This window comes from Grampus griseus (assembly GCF_964374135.1).
Source record: "Grampus griseus genome assembly, chromosome: 6".
NCBI lineage: Eukaryota > Metazoa > Chordata > Mammalia > Artiodactyla > Delphinidae > Grampus > Grampus griseus.
The window spans coordinates 40081580-40092100 of record NC_139000.1 but is presented as its reverse complement, the minus strand read 5'-3'; the positions used below and the strand labels follow the sequence as shown (position 1 = coordinate 40092100).

Below are 10521 nucleotides of genomic sequence, written 5' to 3'. Positions count from 1 at the left end.
GTTAGTTTTCTACTTACTGAACTGGAGTTCATTCTTTTTTGTTTGTTTGTTTGTTTCTGCGGCATGCGGGCCCCTCACCGCCGTGGCCCCTCCCGCCGCGGAGCACAGGCTCCGGACGCGCAGGCCCAGCGGCCATGGCCCACGGGCCCAGGCGCCCCGCGGCATGTGGGATCCCCCCAGACCGGGGCACAAACCCGCATCCCCTGCATCGGCAGGCGGACTCCCAATCACTGCGCCACCAGGGAAGCCCTGGAGTTCATTCTTTAATAGTTTTGGTTTTCCTCAGCTATCTTCTGGTTCTTAGTTTATCTGCTCATATTTTCAGAACCATTTCCTGCTTACTTGCTTATGGATGCATGTTTTGACTAAAGAAGCTTGTCTTTGGAGAGATATGAATACTGAAGAACATGGTGTGATGGCAACCTATAATTTGGTTTTGAAAGCACCCCCTTCATCTCTCTCTGTGCCTTCAAGCTGCCTGGAATCCTCTGGTTTTAGTGCTCTATTCACTGATACCTTTTGGAAGCAAACTCAGTTACTGTATCCTCTCAAGATATTTGTACAAGGTGACAGCTTGAGTTGATAGTTACCTAAAGCTCCATTATCATTCCTTATATCCTTTGACCCCCAGTGTCCTCCTAACCTACTCTGATCTCAACACCATTTATTTACTCTGTGTATTTTCATTACAATTGTATGTAGTTTTCAGTTCCTCTTTCATTCCTATTGGTTTTCTGTTCTTCAGAAATTCACCAAATTTTTTTGTTTTCCAATAACATAAAATATTTTAGACAGCTTTGGTTTCATTTCAAATGATTTTGGACTAGGGTGGAAGTGGTTGTTTGTGATCAGTCACTCTGCTTTGCAATGAAAATCATACTGTTGCAGGGGTATAAACTGTAGAATAAAAATCTCAGAAGTAGTTTATACAGAAACACATGATGATGGTTTGTGTCTACTTCTGGTGTTGCTATAGTGAGAGGACAGGTGTAGGAAGGTAAGCATGAGATTTCCAGAAATTGATTTGTATTCCAAGTTGAGTATTGAATCTTTGGTCCTTGGTTAGCCAAAAAAAAAAAAAGAGAGAGAGAGAGAGAGAGAGAGAGAGTGAGCCAACTGTGTAATAAAGAATGAGCTAGAATACAAATCAGAGAAATCCTTCAGAATGAGTCAAGCAGGTCTTCTTACACAAAACCTCTTCCAAAAAACACAGGACACAGATGAGTATTTGATTCCAGGAAAGAAGTTTTAAGAAAATAACCATGTTGAAGAACAGGATTTTGGTTGATTTCAGGATACTGATTATTGACAATGATTGACGTTCCATTGGAGCCTTCACCAGAGAAGATTGCCAGTAGCTCTGAAGTAAAGTACTAGACCAGTAATTTTCTGTGGTATGTAAATAATAATCATTTTATTTCTTAAGCCATCTCAGTGTATCCACCCTGAGTCTAGGTACTCAGAGAAGGTCAGAAACCACTTAAAATATATTCATAATGAAAAACCAAAATTTAAACACAGTTAAAATCATGTATTATATGTTATTTTAAAAAGCCCATTACCAAAAGTGCACACTGGCATTGTACAACATGGAAACAATCCATTGAGGTCAAGTCAATTCTAGGAATTTTGAATCCAAAATTTGAATCCATCTTTATGCATTTAAATTTGAAACTGAGTAACAAGAGTAATAGAATGATATAAGTGGAAGGACCTGGAAACTCATTAGACTAACATCACCAGCATTTTAATTATCTGGAATTTTAAAATAAACATGGTTTGGACCTTAAATTATATCTATGGTGATTGCCAAAGATAGCTGCATGTCAGAATCAGAGAGAGGACATTTTCTTTTAAATGCAAAACCCCAGGTCTTACTCAGAGATTTCATTTCAGTTGGTTTTCAGGGGCCCTTGGGAATTTACAATGTTAAAAATCTCCCTAGATGATAGAGGACACGTAGCAAGATATCTGATTTAGAAAACTTACTGGATTCTTCATGGTTCCTTCATTTATAGAATATGCATGCTATATATTCTTTCTTTCTTTCTTTCTTTCTTTTTCTTTCTTTCTTTCTTTCTTTCTTTCTTTCTTTCTTTCTTTCTTTCTTTCTTTCTTCCTTCCTTCCTTCCTTTCCTTCCTTCCTTCCTTCCTTCTTTCTTTCATTCCTTCTTTCTATCTTTTTTACTAAAAGGTCTAGAGTTTTCCTCAAAATGCTTTTAGATCCCAATTGTTTTAGGGAAATAAGGCACAAAAATTAACTATAGCAGGAAATCAATCTATATCCATGGAACCTAAGTGGTTTTAAAGAGTTCATCTCTTTTTTTGCTTTCAACACTACCCAATGAAGAAAAATAAAACTCCCCCCAAAGAATAGCTTTTGTAACTCTTATTGTAAGTTCACAAAAACAGGAAACATCTGAGCTCTAGCAAATCCTTTGATGCAAACTTGCAATTCTAACTCCTCAGAAAAAGAGAACATAAGTGAAATCTCTCATCTTCAGCATGATCTTTCACTGAGTTCATTGCCATTCTCTAAGTAAGTCCTACGAATCACCCACAGATTTTCAGTGTCAACTTGTGGCTGTTCCTGGAGTATCCAAATTTGCCTTTAGTCTTGATAGTCTCTTCCTATTTGTTTTAAAACTTGTAACAAACCTGAAACATCTCACACTTCTTTCTTCCTTTCTCCCTCCCTCTCTTTCCCTCCCCTCCCCCCTCTGTCTTTTTGCCTAGCGATTATCAATATAGAAGAAAATGTGCATTTGAATGCTGTTTCACAAAACCTATAACAGAAAAGACCCAAGCTGTCAATTTCACCACTTCACTCCCTAGATTAAAATTTTTCAAAGGCTTCCCATTTTTCTTAGGATGAAATAAAAAGTCCGGTGTGCTGGTTATTCTCTGTTTGCCATCTTTTCCTCCCCTAATTTCTCTATGTCCCAAGAAAGACACCGGATGGGATGCACTGGCAGAGCACGAGGAGAGACGGAGGGTTTGGAGGTATTTCCTGCTGCTTCCCTGTTTCTGCCTTTCTTCTCTGCCAGCAGGTGTGGGTAGCCTCACCTCCACAGCTCCAGCTCCCACCAGACTCCAATAGTTCTCTTCCTCCTTCTTGTCCTAGGGATGGTGAGAGCTTCCTGTTATGCTTTCTCTGGGTGCTGACTCCTGAAATACTGCCTACACATCTGAAAGTATCCCTATTGTTAAAATCTCATTATTAAACCATCTGAATAAGTTGTGTTTCCTCCTAGGACCTTGAGGTCCTGCGTATCTAACCTCTGGCTACCTCACCCACCCTTCACTGTATTCCAGCCACGGTTTCTCCTTCCCACAGGCATGTGCTACTTCCTTTTCCTGAAAGGTTCCTCCTCGCCCTTTTTCTTGGCTAAAGTCCCTTCCTCCCATCCTTCAGGTATCCGTGTATTTGAAATGATTTGTAGATCAGTCAGTACCAAGAAGTTCCCAGCGAATATCTGACACTTACTGAATGTTTTGGTTGAGGATAGTAATGTTCATGCAAATTGCTTTGCCAACAAGTTAGCCCAGGGAAACAGCTATTGAAAGTGCAGATGAAATTGCCGCTTTGTACATCTTTTTCATTATTTGGTTTAATAGATTGGACATACAAAAATTATTTTAACCTAGTGGAAAATCAAGTATGTTTGACCCCAAGCCTTTTACAAAACATTTGCTAGACATGTTCCATCCTTTCAAAACTTTATAGGAAATTTATTGGGGGCTTAGGGAGGAGAATGCTTATATATACTGTACAACAAATGTACATTCTCTTCCTTACCCCAATGTATTTCCTATAAAACTTCAAAAGGATGCAAAGTCTGTTTCTATATGATATTGTACAATGAAAGAAATAGAATGGTCTAGAATATTAATTGTTGCTGCAAGTTAGTTTTAAACCTGCTTGGTTCTGAAGAAAACCTTATGCAACCAGGACCAGAAACAGCTTTAACTATTGATGGTCGCCATTTGCTGCGGGATATACACAGCCGTGCCTTCTTAACTCAGTAACCTTTTGGTTTGATCTCTATGAGCACTGCCAGTGTTTGTGAGGATCTGGAATATTTCACTTCTATTGACCTCCTGATTAGAGTAAGAGTCTTCTTACTTTATGCAGCATCTCACCGCTCTCTGAGCTCCTTCACATGCAGTGTCTAATCTTGACCCAGTGAGGTGCCTCTAGGCTCAGAATGTTCAATGCCTTGGAGAAGGTCAGAGGTATTGAAAGGGGAAGAGTTTTATAATAACCTTGGATTTTCTCTCACAAAGTTTGGTCTTTCTTCCACTGTTTTATATGTCTTTTACACATATCCCTGACTATCAAAAATTTGGGCCATCATCTTTTCCTCTGCTTCTGAAAATAGATTTATTTAAAAGGGAAAGGGAAGAGCTGACATTATAGTTGGGCCACGACAAAGAACGCTGTATGTGGTTGTTTAACGTGCCGAGCATTAATGTCTGGCAAATAGTAGATGTTCCACAAATATTAGTTCTCTTGGAAGAGAACTCTGGAAAAGTGTTCTTCTGGAAACAAATAAACAAACACAGAAACAATTGAGAACACTGTGTCTTAGTAAAAAGTTGCCATTGATATATGAGCAAAGAGCAAAAGCCGCTGGTGCCCCCAGATCATGGGGTTGAGTTAAACTGGTCTTGGATCTGACGTCTTTCCTGAATTAGAAAGTAAAGAAGTTTGACTATTAATTTTAAGGTCATTTATTTAGAGAGTATCTGGACCATATTATTTTTTGTCACAGTTCATCTGCTTAATGAAGGCCATCAAGCGCAATTTGAACTCAGTTAAACCCAGGAAATGCCTCTGTGTGTCACTGCAATACTCGTCTCCTCGTGTGGTCTGCAGAAGCGGGGGCCAGAGCATGGTAACCAGGCTGAGTCCTTGTCCTATGGCTCCTTTAGTGCCAACTCCATAAATTGGTCAGTTCTCCTTTGTTTAGACAAACTGTCTCCCATTTCAAGAGCAGTCATTTGCAATAACCTGATAAGATTAGCGGGCCTTGGTCAGGGCCTTTGGTCTACCTGCTGATGCAGTCACCGGGGCAAATGGATGAGCCAGGAGCACACCTTGATGGTGGTTCAGAGGTGAACCTCCAATTTAGCCCCTCACTTCCACAGTGGGATCGTTGTGTTTAAAACCCTGAGCCCTCAGTGCCTAGTGGTCCAAGGAAAAAAGAATTATTTTAAGTGTAGGATGACGATTTTTTTCCTCCTCTCAAGCCATTTGAAACATTTAGCCCATTTGGATTCTTGAAGAAGTGGAGGGAAAGAATCATGGGTGGGGGAAGAGGGACAATCCTCTTGAATAAAAAAGCCAATCATCAGGTGACACCCCCGGCACTAACATTTAGTAACTGATAATTGCTGTAACTAGGGCCATTGAGCTTTGCAAATATTATCCAGTAAATTTTAATTAGCACCTGGGGGATTGAAGAGTTTCAGAATAAGCTCTTGGGAGAAGCTTCCCCAGCCAGGGGCTGTGTGCTGAGTAATTTTAGATCAGCTGGCCTGTCAGAGTGGACCAGTGTCATCGCACCACTTATCCTGAGGAAAATGCACCTGCTTCTACATGGAAATAAGGGGTATTATTTGGTCATTTGTGCTGCTGATTTCCACTGCTCCCCTGGTTTGACGAGTGGGGAGTATAAGGACTAAATCATGAGGCTTTGGAGGAGAAAGGAAGGAGAGTTCTATTGCCCTTCAAGGGCACATGCTTTCACCGGCCCTGAGGGCTTCCTCTTCCTCTTTTGGTTGCCTTGGGACCTCTCTTAGAACTGTATCAACATGGGATGCATTTTACTATGAGAACTGATGGTGCTATTTTGCAATAAAGATACTTCTTATTATTTTCTTTTTGTATGGGGAATTTATCATTGTATTTTGAAGGGGAGGGTGAGAAATTAGGTAAGGCGGAACACTGATCCACGACAGGGAATCTATTAAAGGCTAAACCAAAATATGGGCTAGAAATACTTAGAAACAAGTATGTGCAAAGATAAAATGTAAACCTCATTGATTTTTTAAAATTGCGCAGTACATGAAACGCCTCCTAATTGTAAAAGAGTCAATGAATCCAGAAATATTGAGCTAGTATTTATAAATCAACTATCTAGAAGCGCTATGCTAAGCAAATTATGTATGCTGTTTTTATTGTCCCTACTTATAGATAGGAAAAATGAACTTAGAGCAATTAATCAACTTACTCCAGGTCATTCAGGTACTATGTAGCAGTGCCTGGATTTGACCTCAAGCAATTTAACTTGAGAGCCCACACTTTCATAGTTCTGAAACATACATGTTTACATGTAAATAAATGTATGCATGCAAGGTGTACACACAGGTGCATAGGTATATACACACACATTCTTATCAGCTTACATTCACTCCTTTTTCTCACTGATTTTTGAATTGCTTTAAGAGCAAGGATTTTAACACTGAATTGAACAACTGTAACAAATATTTTAAGATGCACTTCAAAGAAAGCCTAGGATTAGCCATCAGGGAAATGCAAATAGGAACCAAAATGAGATACTGTTTCATACCTACTAGGATGGCTATCATCAAAAAGTCAGATAACAACAAGTGTAGGTGAGGAAGTGGAGAAATTGGAACTCTCCTACACTGCTGGTGCGAATGAAAAATGATTCAGCCACTTTAGAAAATTGTCTGGCAGTTTTCAAAAGCTTAACCATAGAGTTACCATAGAATCCAACATTTTCACTTCTGGGTATAGAACGAAGAGAAATGAAACCATGTGTCTACACAAAATCTTGTACATGAACATTCATAGTAGCATTCTTCATAGCAGCCAAAAGGTGGAAACAGAACAATGTCCACTAACTGATGAATGGATAGACAGAATGGGACATATCTGTACAATAAAATGTTATTCTGCCATGAAAATAAATGAGGTATTGATACATGCTACAACATGAATGAACCTTAAAAATCTTATACTGATTGAAGGAAATAGTCACAAATGCCACATACTGTATGCTTCCATTATATGAAATGTTCAAAACGGACAAATATATGGAGACAGCAGATTAATGGTTGCCTAGAGCTGGAGGGACAGAGGAATTGGGAGCTGGCAGCCAAGGAGTACAGAGTTTCTTTCTGGGGTGGTAAAAATATTCTAAAACTGATTGTGGTGATGATTGCACAACTGTAAATATACCAAAAGCCACAGAATCATACACTTTTTTTTTTAAATTGGAGTATAGTTGCTTTACAATGTTGTATCAGTTTGTACTGTACAGCAAAGTGAATCAGCTATACATATACATATATCCACTCTTTCTTTAGATTCTATTCCCATATACTCATTACAGAGTATTGAGTAGAGTTCCCTGTGCTATACAGTAGGTTCTCATTAGTTAGCTATTTTATACATAGTATCAATAGTGTATACATGTCAATCCCAATCTCCCAATTCATCCCATTACCCTCTTCCCCCATGGTATCCATACATTTGTTCTCTACATCTGTGTCTCTATTTCTGCTTTGTAAATAAGATTATCCGTACCAGTTTTTTCAGATTCCACATATATGCGTTAATATACGATATTTGTTTTTCTCTTTCTGACTTACTTCACTCTGTATGACAATCTCTAGGTTCATCCATGTCTCTACAAGTGACCCAGTTCCGTTCCTTTTTATGGTTGAGTAATATTCCATTGTATATATGTGCCACATCTTCTTTATCCATTCATCTGATGATGGACACTTAGGTTGCTTCCATCTCCTGGCTATTGTAAATAGAGCTGCAATGAACATTGTGGTACATGACTCTTTTTGAGTTATGGTTTTCTCAGGGTATATGCCCAGCAGTGGGATTGCTGGGTCATATGGTAGTTCTATTTTTAGTTTTTTAAGGAACTTCCATACTGTTCTCCATAGTGGCTGTAAATGAGTGACTTGTATGGTGTGTGAATTACATCTCTAAAAACTGTTAAAAAAAAAGAAAAACCTAGGTGCACATGGTGACTGAACATTTTAGTTGAATGACTTTGGTGGGATGAGTTACTTCCTCATCGTTGTCGCAGCTGCACCGGTGGGAACGGGGCGTGGGGCTCAGAGTGCCAACCGGGGAGCAGATAGGTGGCAGGGGACACAGGCATTGTCGGTTGGGTGCGAGTCTGCTGAGCCACCTAGCGGCTTCTCACCCCTTCTCTTGCCCGTCGGAGCCCCGTTCAGCTGGCGTCACCATGACCAAGGCCGGTAGCCAGGGCGGGAACCTCCGTGATGAGCTGGACAGCAACAAGCTGGCCCTGAGCCTCAGCGACCTGAATGAGGTCCTGGTCAAGGAGTTGGCTTCCCCCCAAAGGCCACCATACTGGATCCGTCCTGCAATAAACTGACTGCCCTTCCGTCGGATTTCCGTGGCCTGGCCTCACACACCTGGTGAAGCTGGACCTGAGTAAGAACAAACTGCGGCAGCTGCCAGCGGGTTTCGGCTTCCTGGTCAACCTCCAGCACCTGGACCTCCTCAACAGCAGGCTGGTCACCCTGCCTGTCAGCTTTGCTCAGCTCAGGAGTCTGAAGTGGCTGGGCCTGAAGGATAACCCCCTGGATCCTGTCTTGCTTGGACGAGAAGCAGCATGAGCAGTGCGCTAACAGGGTGTTAGAGCACACGAAGGCGGTACAGCTCGATCAGGAGCGAGAGAGGCAGCGGTAGCTGGAAATAGACCGCGAGGCCGAGAAGACGTGGGAGGCCAAGCAGCGAGCTAAGGAGGCTCCGGAGCGGAACTCCGGACGCGGGAGAAGGCGGAAGAGAAGGAGCGCCGGAGAAGGGAGTAGGACGCCCTCAAAGCAGCCAACCAGGAGCAGAAGGAACCTAAGATGGAAACAGATCAAGCCCCGAAATCTAAGTCCGTCTCTCGGCCCCGGAAGCCACCACCCGGGAACCACACTCGATCCTGGGCTGTGCTGGGGCTGCTGCTGCCGCTGCTGTTGCGTGTGGCTGGCGGGCTCGTTGCTTGTCGGGTGACGGAGCTGCAGCAGCAGTCCGTCTGCACCAGTGTGAACACCATCTACGACAACGCGCTCCGGCGCTGCGCAGCCACGGCATCCTCCGGTGGGTCCTGCAGACCGATTCTCAGCAGGGAGCTTGTCCTCCACGCCTGCTGCCTCCCAGCCTTGGAGCTGGGACTCCTATGGAAATGGGTTCTGCTGGACACAACCTCTTTTTAGTGTCAGACCTACCTGCCATCATCACGTAGCTGCCGTTTGGTACTTGAGACCTCCTCTGTGTAAGACTCCTTTGTTCCTTCGTCAGGGTCCCCTGATGGAATAAGGAGAAATAGGAGGTGGGGAATACCCGCTGCATGCTTAAAAGAGTAGGCTTGGGGTGGGGAGAGGAAAAAGCACAGCCAGTTGTTATACAGAGCTGTGTAAAGGCAAGACTCATTTCTACTAAAGGTCAGCTGTCACTACATTTATACTTTTCTATGTCACAAACCCTTTCTTTCATTCCTCCCTGGGGAGCCAAGGCAGATCAGGAGACAGTGTGTTATTGGGGACTAGGGGAACACCATACTTAGCAAATCTAGTCTAAATTGGGGAGGGGAGGGGCACACCTATTTTTTAAGGACCTCAGACATTCAGATATTTTAACAGTCCTACAAAATCTCAGGCTGTGACAGGACTTCCAGACCATACAGTCCAATGTAACACTTGTAGACAGGGAAACTGAGGCCTTCCAGGACTTGCCTCCGGTCTCCCAGCTAGTTTGAGGCAGAACTGGGTTCCCACCCTGGTATCCTTTCTTCCCATCATTTTGCCTCCTTTATAATGTCTTGAGAGAACAAAACTTACACCAGGATTGAGTGTCTCTTGGCTGGAATATAGAATCTTTCATGGGAAACAGATTCATGGCCCACAGATAGAAATCTCATAGCCATGAGAGTCTTGGGCAGCTCTTGTAGAGTCCTGAGGCAATTTATGTGGCTTCTATAAAAGGGGGACAGTCCAGGCTCCTTGTGTCAATTTGAGAGCATTCATTCCCTGATTGCCAATAAACAAGAAGGTGGACCCTTGCAAAGCCACATTGTCTGTGACAGCTCTGTTACATAATTGGTGTGACTAAATACCTCATAGGCAACCCGAAAACTAAAGCTTCGTAAGAGACTTTGGTTTAGAATTCATTCTAGACGCAACTACACCTACACAATGAAGGGAAATAAGTAGCATCATGGAGTTTAAAAGTGGTACATTAACGACTAACACAAATGAGGGCAGAACTGTCCATTCTCTTGTCTGCCAGACTCAGCATTTTCTTGCTCTGTGGCCTCCTTTGCCTCTTTTCACAACAGCTGGATGAAGGGATCAGAAATGGCCGTCATGATGCTCCTTCACAGGAGACTCCTGACTGAAAGCTCCTTGCCTTTCCCCAGGGAGAGCAAGGACCTGTCATGCTCAGAGACAGAGTGGGTTCCAGCCTTTTAGCACTAGTGGCCCATGGATAGGACTGACACTTGGGACTCTCCT

General features: G+C 42.5%; 1 pseudogene across 1 annotated transcript; it reads left to right on the top strand.

Moving 5' to 3' along the window:
- Positions 1–8240: 8240 nt before the first annotated feature.
- Positions 8241–9254, top strand: LOC309824138 (leucine-rich repeat-containing protein 59-like; annotated as a pseudogene). Its single transcript has one exon. The product of its transcript is annotated as a leucine-rich repeat-containing protein 59-like (transcript).
- Positions 9255–10521: the final 1267 nt, after the last annotated feature.